General features: G+C 36.8%; 1 protein-coding gene across 1 annotated transcript in view; it reads right to left on the minus strand.

The window, feature by feature from the left end:
* fcho1 (FCH and mu domain containing endocytic adaptor 1) overlaps nucleotides 1-10,989 on the minus strand; it is a 109,185-nt gene extending 98,196 nt beyond the window's left edge. The window contains exon 1 of the mRNA XM_057841082.1: nucleotides 10,848-10,989. The gene's annotated coding sequence lies outside the window, so the exon portion shown is untranslated. The remainder of the gene's footprint in view (nucleotides 1-10,847) is intronic.
* Nucleotides 10,990-11,332: the final 343 nt, after the last annotated feature.

Here is an 11,332-nt window from a genome sequence, read left to right on the forward strand (position 1 = left end):
ATTTAAAACTGCATCACAAACATTTTTGGAACGAATACGAGGCTGCTGCTATCGGGAATGCTAAAGCTATTGTAAACACAAGCTAAACTACGGGGCTTGTGACAATACAGAGTCGGGTTGTTTGGGAAAGCAGCCCAAGGTAGGTGGTAAACTCGCATCTAAGGCTAAACACCGACACGACAGGAGACCGATAGTCTGCAAGTAGCCGTCCTCTGACGGAGCCCGCCGCTCTGGCCGGTCCGGCAGGCCGCCGCCACCTCGCCGTTGGCGGGGCGGGCAGAGCCCGGTTCCCCGGCTTCGGGACCTCCGGCGAACACCCCGGTTTCTCGAGCGTTCCCCCACGGCATGCGAGCAGAGCCAGGCCCTGATTATGCCGCGGCGAACAGGCCGGTGCGGGCGGATTAACCGGTACGAACGTAGCCGCCGCCGCTGAGACGAGACACGATTTTTTTTTTTTACCGAAATGACCCGAGAGCCAAAGCCCTACGACCACCATTCTTCATGAAAAACATGCCAATCACATTTTCACCACGAATATTTGGAAGTGATGTCCAGTAAGCAAGCTTATCATGACGACGGCACAGTGGTTAGATGGTAATTTAAACATGGAGAAAACGAAGTCAGCCAGTCAATAATGCATTCAGTATGTAAAATGACGAGAGGTCAGATGACTTTGTAACGCTGCCTTTATTTTCGGCTTAACAAAACTCAGGCACAAAACAACACGCACGGAGATGCGAGCTCCAACTCCATCCAAATAGTACTGCCGTGTATCAGTTTAGCTGCTGTAAAGCAAATTTCGTGAGTGCCGCAAATGTAAACAAAGCGCTGCAGAATGGGTACATGACATCTCGCTCTTTGAGTTAATCATTTTCACAGTGCGCAATAAAGCATATAACATTAGCAATCACTTTTCAAATTAATCTTATTTATTTGTCTGCTCAATTACAGTCACAGTAGATAATCAAAACTTATTGGCACTTATTAACACTTATCAATTTAAATATGCACATTCCTGTTGTAATGAAATAACAATAACATTCTGTAGCCACAAATATTATTCAAAATCTTTTCTTCTTCAAAGTTTTTTTTTAGGATTAAGTATAATAATGTATTGCTTAAAATACGGCTGTTAAGATTATTTTCAGATAGCTATTTTTCTTCAAGAAATCTGAGAGAAATACACTTGAAGCGCTGGCAGATAATTTCACTTATTTCCAATAGATTTACACTTAAAACTGACTAGTTTTAAGGAGGTGTGTTTTAAATGTTATATATGTTAGGAATGGCTTACTTTTAAAGGCATTTCTGTGCAACTTGGGTATTTACTCTGTAAGTAATTGTTGCCAAAAGTTTACCATTACACAATGTCAGACAATCTGTCATTATTTAGATGTTGGAATTGAATACTTGTTCATATTTTATGCTGAAAAAAAGAGCAATAAATTTTAGTTTTGCACAATAATACACGGTAATATTTTCTTTTGTGTATACTTTAAAATTTTACATAAATCTTTAAAATAGAATTATCGGCTTGACATTATCGGTTATCGGTTGGAATGAGGAGGAAATTATCGGTTATCGTTATCGGTTGAAAAATTTATTATCGTGCATCACTAATACATACTGTTCATACTCATGCTTATAGTCTTACAAAGAAAAAAAAAGTTTGAACATGCTGATTAGCAGAATAGGCCGACCGCCATAACTGCTCATTTTAAATATCTCTGTAGTGAAATGCTTAACACAAAGTCAAATCATACAAAGAATAGACAATAATCTGTGCAATAGATAAAAGCCGTTAAAGTGATAAAAGGCCATATGGGGGAAATCAGAGTAGCCAACATACATAGGCTTGGCAATCTCCCTATTGTCCTGGCCTGAATGTAGTTTGTCAGTGCAGCACTTTGCAACCATGTGCCAAACAGGCATCACTTACTGAGCAGCTCCATGAGAATACATACTTTAGCTGTGCTACAGAAAACACTCTTCACAAATTAATCTATAAAGACCATTTTTACAGTAGTAGACATTTATTTACCGACTCATAATGTTTTATCTGTGGTAATTTGATGTGTTGACCATTTGTTTTTCATGTACATGTCATCAATTGTTATATATATTGTTTTATATTGTTATTAATATATGTACAGTACTGTGCAAAAGTTTTAGGCAGGTGTGAAAAAATGTTGTAAACTAAGAATGCTTTCAAAAATGGAAGTGTTAATAGTTTATTTTCATCAATTAACAAAATGCAGTGAATGAACAGAAGAGAAATCTAAATCAAATCAATATTTGATGTGACCACCCTTTGCCTTCAAAACAGCATCAATTCTTCTAGGTACACTTGCACACAGTTTTTGAAGGAACTCGGCTGGTAGGGTGTTCCAAACATCTTGGAGAACTAACCACAGATCTTCTGTGGATGTAGGCTTCCTCAAATCCTTCTGTCTCTTCATGAAATCCCAGACAGACTCGATAATGTTGAGAGCAGGGCTCTGCAGGGCCATACCATTACTTCCAGGACTTCTTGTTCTTCTTTACGCTGAAGCTAGTTCTTAATGACATTGGCTGTATGTTTGGGGTCGTTGTCATGCTGCAGAATAAATTTGGGATTTTTCTTTTGCTCACTCACTTTACATTTTGTAAATTGATAAAAATAAACAATCATTGTTTATAGAGGTGTGCAAAATTTCCGATTCTTAGATTATTCGCGATTCGGCCGTGGAAGATTCGAGAACCATTCACAAACATCCAAATTCCGATTATTGTAATATGCCAAGTAAAGCGGAAGTACAACACACTCAGTGCGCCGCGCGGTCTTCAGGACGTAATGAGAGCGGCGCGAGAGTAGCTAAACATCATGCTTCTCATTCTAGAGCCTCAACTCACGGCTCTAGCTCAATTCATGCCACGAGATAAAAAAAAAAAAAACACAACAACATACCTGACTGCTGCCAAAAAACTGCTACAAAGTACATCCATATAATGTTACGGTAGATATCATTTATATAGGACTAGATGCAATATAGATTCGGTAGCGTTAGCAGCACATCTACAAAAAGCTAGATGCGGGCGTTAGTAAACGGCCGCCATCTTAAAGCAGTACACTTCCCTGCAAGGCTGTTGTAGCGAACCTTCCAAGCAAACCTAATTAACTTTTTATCTAAAATACTCCTAAATCGGTAAAATATTGACTTGAATCTATCTTTAAAATAGTTTTAAAACTTTCACATGTCGAAAGTAGACAAAAGGGAAATTATGGAATAACGGGAGCAATTTTAACAACTTTAACGGTTGATTGACAACAATAAATTAATTGAATGTAGTTAAAAGCTGCTGATACAGAATGGGGACTGGAGTTTTTTTAATTACTGTTATTTTTGTATATTTGTTTACTGCTATATGTTAACTTGATACTGAAATAGTAGTTTGGTTTAGCCTGAGAGTATTTTTGAACAATTTTGGAACTAATGTACAAAACATTTTTTTAAAAAAATTTGAACAATTTTGGAACTAATGTACAAAACATTAAAAAACAATTTTTTTTTTAAAGGAGGGGGTGCATCAATAATCGTTTTATAATCGAATCGGAGCCTCTGAATCATAATCGTAATCGAATCGTTAGGTGCTCAAAGATTCCCAGCTCTAATTGTTTATATTTTTGAAAGCATTTTTAGTTTACATCATTTTTTCACACCTGCCTAAAACTTTTGCACAGTACTGTATATATATATATATATATTTTTTTTTTCACAACAAATAGTATTTTTAGGCGTCAAAGTATGAGAAAATGTTAATAGCCTCGACGCTAGTGAAGTAGAATGTAGACTTGTGAATGACCAAAACTCAATAAGACAAACCCCATCCATTGTCAAAATTTAACTGAAAACAACAACAAAAATATACCTTAGGATGAATGAACTCAAATTCTGTGTTGCTTTTTTATAAGCAAAATGAGCTGATCATTTGTGCACAGCAAGGCAGTAAATGAACTACTAACCCACAAACAGTGCCAAGACAAGACTGCTCCAAAATCTGTCCATCTGTGGAGGAGAAGTACCATAGCTGGACACATTCACAGCCTCAAGCACAGGCCATGGTCTATCTTGAGAGGGTGAAACAGTATTTGGCTAGTAAGTCCGTATATTCCCTGGTCTCTAGAGAATAATTCGCCCGTCCAAAATGCTCACTTGCTGGCCAATGCGACGTCTTGCTTACCGAAAGTTTAAGTTAAGGTTGCCGGACAGGGTTCGCTGTTTTGCAGTGGTGGAATGTAACAAAGGAAAACTACTTTGTTACTGTACTTAGTACATTTTTTTGTGTATCTGTACTTTACTTGAGTATAGGTATGAAGTGGTACATTTTACAGCATGTACTTTTTAAACCACTACTTTTCATATTGTTGCCTGCAGTAAACATTACTCTTGTTTGTTGTTTTTTTTTCTAATTGGGAATTGATGGATTTGTTTTCAAACCTCCGACGCAATCAATAAGCCCCATGCAACAATACCGTAATTGAGCACTAGAGGCAGGAACACAAGCATCAGCAAGATTAGGCCGGTGAATAAGCTATTAACTAGAGCTGTCCCGACTAGTCGACATAGTCGACGTCATCGATGACGTAAATCCGTCGACGAGCACAACATCCCGTCGACGGTTAATGAAGGGTTAAAAAAATATATGCGTGGAAAGTAGGCCTGAACGATATATCGTTTAAACATCGCCATCGCGATGTGCGCATGTGCAATAGTCCCATCGCAAGGACGTGCGATAGTTTTTTAATTTCATTTTTTTTAATCCACAAACGTTTGTTTTGAGGAAGGAGAGGGGAAAAAAAGCGCACAGCTTCTCTTTCTCTCCAGCAAGTCATCGGCTCCTCCCCCTCCCCCTGCAACAGCGGAGTGGAGGGAGGAGGGGCCGAACAGCAGAGCGGAGGGAGGAGGGCCCGTTCTCAAAGTGAAAGCAAGCAATCAACACGTTGGAGGAGCAAGGAAGACTGTATCCAAAAGGAGTTTTGGAAGTATTTTGGCAAGAACAAGACTATAAGGGACAAAAAACAGCCCTGTCGACAGTGCCTCGCCATGGTTGCCTCAACAAGAAGTAATCTGTCAAACATGTGGGACCATTTAAAACGCAGGTATCTATGCATTCCTGCTACGAGCTCCCCATCAGAGGCTTTTTAGCACAGGTGGGAACATTGTTAAATGCCAACGTTATTGTCTCAAGCCTGCTATAGTGGATAAACTAATAGACCCAGTTGAGAATTGCTGAGCAAGGAAGGTGGACGATATGCAGACAAATACATAACACAGCTGAAGGAATGTCTTTTCTTTTTATTCATGACAGCTATCAGGAAGGCAGGAAATTTGGGAGTTAAAATGGTTCTGTTATTCATCACAGTTATTTGCAGTTATTCAGTTCAATTATTTACAAGTTCAATTGAGTTTGTTTCTTTTATATTTAAATTTATTGTAAACCGTATTTTTCAAATAACTATATATAGTACAGCTGCACATAAAGTTTTGATACTTAATATTTTTGTTGAAATATTTTTACAACTTTGTTGCCGTTTTGCAGTTTTATATTGTTATATTTTGTGTAAACAACTCAGGGGACTAATGCACTTGCACTTTTATTAGTCAGATTTAATATTTAAGTTCAAATATGTTGACAACTTTGTTGTTTAACTGAGGTTTTTATGTATTGTTATAGTTTGTGAACTCTTTTGTCATATTTAATATTTTTGTTCAAATATGTTGACAACTTTGTTGTTTTACTGAGGTTTTTATTTATTGTTATAGTTTGTGAACAACTCTTTTATTTGTCATATTTAATATTTTTGTTCAAATATGTTGACAACTTTGTTGTTATTTTACAGAAGTTTTTATTTGTTATATTTTGTCAAAAACTAAGGGGACTAATGCACCTGCTCTTTTATTTATCATTTAATGTATTTGCTGCTGTTGAAGTGTAAAATATTGTATTCAATAAATGATCTATTTTGTGCAGACATGACTTCCTGGATACCCTCATACAGAAATCTTCATCATTAACAAATTAAACGGTATTATATGAATACACTGTGGTCACGGTGTGTTATGTAAAGTATTTCCAAACAGCTATTCAAGTCATTTAGTGAAAATTTCTTTAAAAAAGATAGATCTTTTTTTTTTTTTAATATCGCAATATAATATCGCAATATATTGCAAACCTAAAAAAAATCGCGACAATAGTTTTTTCCAATATCGTTCAGGCCTAGTGGAAAGTTAGAATGTCGGATGCTCTGTTTGCAAGCGGGGAAAGCGGCACAAAGCCAAAAAAAGCGCACCAGAGTGTCCAAAACATTGACTTATTTCAAAGAAACAAAGGAGAGTACACTCTTCTGTCCTGTCTGTTCAGTGCCAAGCTTGGCTGCGCGTCGGCCGTGAATAAACAACTCAAGCGCCTTCACGCAGTTTGAATTTATTTTTTTTCTTCATTTTTTGTACACCAGAGGGTGCTGTCGCCTTACTAAATAATAATGTTTCATTGGCAATGGGCCTATAAGTGCTATTAGTATTGTTCTTAATGCTAATTGAAAGGTGTATTTCATGCTATGGTTTATTTTAATGTATAGAAAATTATATAAGGTTAAAAGGTCATAAATATATACAGTATATACAGTCATTGCACTCAAGGGAGAGATTGTCAATGATAAGGTAATAAGGTAAAGGCAATTCATATAGGCAATTCATTGATATATAAATAAGGTTTAAAAGGAAAAAGGTGAAAAGTTTTTGTTAATTTCTAATTGTGTTGCTTTATTTGTGTGCACCGTAGCTCTTACAGTGTGTTTACATCAAGGATGGAATAAAAGTTGTAAACCATCAGTTTAAGAGACCATCTTATCAATCGGGATGCTACACTAGTTAATTCTATCAGCATTTGAACTCATTGTTTATTTGTGATTTATTATTGTTATTTACGTGTTTATTTGTACTTTAATAAATAATTTGAGTGTTCCAATATGTTTTTTGTGAATTGATAAGCGACAACAAAAATTTCATTGCTAAATTAGTAAAAAAAAAATTTTTTTTTTTTTTTTAAATTATTAGATTAGTCGACTAATCGTAAAAATAGTCGGCTGACTAATCGGGAGGAAATTAGTCGTTTGGGACAGCCCTACTATTAACCAATAAAAACCAACAGTGAGAGGAGCGTGCCTTCAGATGGGTGCTTCACACTCAGTTTTGGAGTTTTAAACTTGTTAAGTTTCTGTTTACACTGCAGTCAATTGTATTGATTGTTGTTGTTTTTTCATTCCGCACAGTTTTAAATAAAATTGAGCAGTCGATTAATTTTCTGGTCTGAAGTCTATTGCTGTTCTCGTAATTTTCTTTTTCAAAAATGTTAAAAAGTGAAAATAAAGATATTTCAAACATTAAATCATTCTTGTGTGGTTCCAAATATACTAAATATTGTACAATTTTTTATTCTTAACCAGAATAGCATAAAAACACTGATTCTAGTATGGGTCATTTTTGACCCACTTATGGAAGAGTGTTGGGTCCACTCACTTGTGCATCTAAGGATTAAATGAAAATATCTAAATTGACTCGGTAGTAATCACAGGCGTTTTATGATTGTTATAGCAATTTAACAGACACCAGGTGAGCCTGATGACCTCAGCAATCGAAGACAAGCCCATTTCTGCATAAGAGTACTAGAGCTCTCCCCACTAGTCGACGTCATCGATGATGTAAATACATGATGAGCACACTATCCTGTCGGCAATTAATGAAGGGTTAAAAAAAAAAATACAGTATATATGCGCGGCACAAAGCCAAAAAAAAAAAAAAAAAGCATGGACTTCTTTCAATGAAACAAAGGAGGGTACACTATCGTGTGCGGTCTCTGCAATGCCAAGCTTGCATACCAAGGCAGTACGTCAGCCGTGAATGAACACCTGAAGTGCCGTCACCCAGCTGTAATTTTAGAAGACAACAGGAGACAACAAGCTGGCAGATCGTGAATCGATATAACTACCTAACGACATTTTTGATTGAAGTTGCCTTTCTGTGCGTCGTATCAACGTGCATGATTAAGCTTTTTTCACATACTTCACTCCATTGACACATGACATTTATTTATCTACTCTGCTGCTGCTCCCAAAAGCTGTAGGTGTCACAATCTCTGTAGTCTGTGCACAACATGCAGATTATATTTGTTAGAATGATGGATGCTCCCGCTTGGGGAAAAAAAAAAAAAAAAAAAAAAAAAAAAGGAAAAACTGGCCCGCTTAGTATAGTCCATGACTGCACTAATCTTACTTACTTTATATTATAACATATTATTATGTATATACATATAGTAGTATACTATACTATTAATACTACATATTTTTAAATCATGTTGTAAAGGTGAAGTCACAGTGTTTTGAATCTGTTTACATTCCATTCTTTTGCACTAGTTAATGCTATCAGCATCTGACCTCATTGTTTATTTGTGATTTATTATTGTTATTTATGTGTTTATTTGTACTTTAATAAAAAATATAAGTGTTCCAAAATGTTTTTGTGAATTAATAAGTGTCAACAAAAATTTAATTACTAGACTAGTGGGGAAAAAAATATTAGAACACTTGACTAATTGTTAAAAAAGTCTGCTGACTAATAGATATAATCATATGGGACAGCCCTAAAGAGTACATGTGTCTTTCCCTATTTCGTCATTTATTTTGTTACGCATTATTAATCAATTAAAATATCTTAAGAATCTATGGTCTCACTTGAACTCTCAAAATGTCTCATATTTAGGAAACTGCGCCTATTTCCAAATTCATTAGATTGCCATCACTCAATGTTGCCTAACGAAGCTCAGCACAAGAAAGATATTTTTTTCCCCCCCGCCCTTTTACACGTTTAGTAAGATCATCGTATGGTCATGATTTTCGAAGAGTTTGGGATGATGATGATGATGATGTCACAACTCACAACGGAGTTTGCCTTTGAGTTTTTCAAAGCTGTGTGGATGACGGCTTGTTGTCAAATATGTTTGTGATGAGGACCGCATACAGTATAGCATTATTTTATGTCAGTGTGCAATGGTATATGACAGTTTGGCATGAGGATGGCTAGTGCCTAGTAACAAACTTGAACAAAGCGTGTTTGGAAATTCATGTTTTTTGACGGGGACGATATAAAATATGAGTAAATACTAACTCTTTATAGTATAACACATTGGTTTGTCCTCACTGAGTATAATGTCAATTTGGTGTCTAGTCCTGACCCTTACGTTACACCAAGACATGGGGTTGCATCGATTTCGGCAATGAAAAAGGGGAGTTCCAGGGGCAATTTAATTATTTACAGATTGTTCCCAAACATTCATTATTCATGCTGCTCTTCCTCACAGGGGTTGTGGGGGTACCTAGCATTAATATCCCAGCTGATTGTAGGCATACGGCGGGGTACATCTTTAGCTGGTTGCCTGCCAGTGAGAGGACATAAGGAGAATTCACTCATGAGATTTGGGCAGAAAACTGCAGTACCTGGAGAAAACTGGCAGGAGGACACACAGAGAGATCAAGCTCGACACGGGAAGGCCATAGCCTGGGGTTTGAACACTTGATCTCAAAACCGTGAGACAATGTGTTAACCAATCAGTCACCGTGCCGCTACTCCCAGACAGAAAGATGCCAGTTTTAATTTCCTGAGCAAAACAATCTATAAAGTGACCTTGTTTGTGAAAAATGTTGACCGTTTTGACACTGCAGTCTGTTTACCAGTAGTGGACAAGCATCAAATTTGTTCAAGAGTCACAGAAAGCTGACTGACAGAAGACTACTTGTACAATGGCATGGTTGATACCTGTGGTGAAATTCTAAGAAGTCACAAGGCCAGCTTGCTTGGAAACTCTTGTCAGCAATGCATGAATTGTAATAACTGTGGAAATTTGGGAATTTGCGTCATGAGATCTTGGTTGTCTTTAAAATGGCTGCACTGAAACAAGTCTGGATAAATCTCAATACTTCCATTCATATTGCATTATTTTTATGATAAATTATTTTTAAAAATTGACACGAATAAATACATTTGAACCCTTTCAGTGGACAACGATTCAAAAGTTGACACATAAGACCTTTAACACTTGATAGGGCAACCTTTTGGTAATTACAATAAATTTGAAACTGAGAAATTATTAGCATTAGTATTATTTCAATTATTAATTATTATTGATTTTTATATAATTATCCAGAAATTTATAAATAAATACAATGTTTTAAAAAAAAAAAAAAAAGCTAAATATATGAATTTAAAATAAATAAAGACAGAAAAACACTATGGTTACAACCCCAAGTAGCCTAGAGTCCGTTTTTTCTTTCTTAATAGTATTTAACTAATTGCATGCCATTGACGGCGCTAGACGTCCAATTAATTTAAACTGGGAGAACCTGGTGTGAATGGTCTTTTTTTCAGTACCATTGACAGTGCTAGACGTCCAATCCATTTAGACTTGGACAGGCGAATTCATTGGACGTCCATTGCCGTCAATGGTAGCCAATAAGTTAAATGACTACCCCATTAGGATTTAACAAAAAAGTCATAATACACGTATAAAAGGATTTAAACACGCGTTTGCTTTACTTTAAATAGAACTAAACTTCAAACTGCAGTTCCCCTACAATTTCCATACATTTCGTGCAAAACTCAAGTTGCCTCAGGTGAGCTACACCTTGCAGCGTTAGCTTGGTGTCAAACAACAGTGCTGTCACCACCAGCAGACGTGAACAAACCGCGCGTCATCTTCACAAATGAACGTTAATATTGTGCAAACGTGAAATGAAATAAAAGGCCTTTCATTACCTGTTTAGACTTCTCCCAAGACGTTTACACATCATTGTCCATTCCCACTGTTTCCGTTCGGCACTATTGTAGGCAAGCCTCCGCTGAATGCCCGTTGTAGTAGAAATGAGGGACTCTTTCCAGTATGCTCTCGCGCTCACACCCTGCACTACGACGATTGGCTATCTAGTTCGTCACTCACAGAACACCGTGAAGTAGGCATAGCAACCGTAAAGAGGCGTGTTTGAGGGTGAGTACTGGCATGTTATTGGTTGATTATTTATATCTGACCATCCCCCTTCAAAACAAAACGCTCATTTGGGAGAAACTAGAGAGCTAACTGTAGTCATTTGATAGCGGGCTCAAGAATACTGGCAATGTAGTACGTGGGCTTTAAAGATCTGTAAACTTAACAAACAACTCCACACGGCAATAAATACTGTTTTAATACTTTCTATATTGCATTTCATAATTGGCAAGCTCAGGCACCCCCAACTGGAGGATGA

The sequence above is a fragment of the Corythoichthys intestinalis genome, chromosome 7 (genome assembly GCF_030265065.1).
Source record: "Corythoichthys intestinalis isolate RoL2023-P3 chromosome 7, ASM3026506v1, whole genome shotgun sequence".
Taxonomy (NCBI): Eukaryota; Metazoa; Chordata; class Actinopteri; order Syngnathiformes; family Syngnathidae; genus Corythoichthys; species Corythoichthys intestinalis.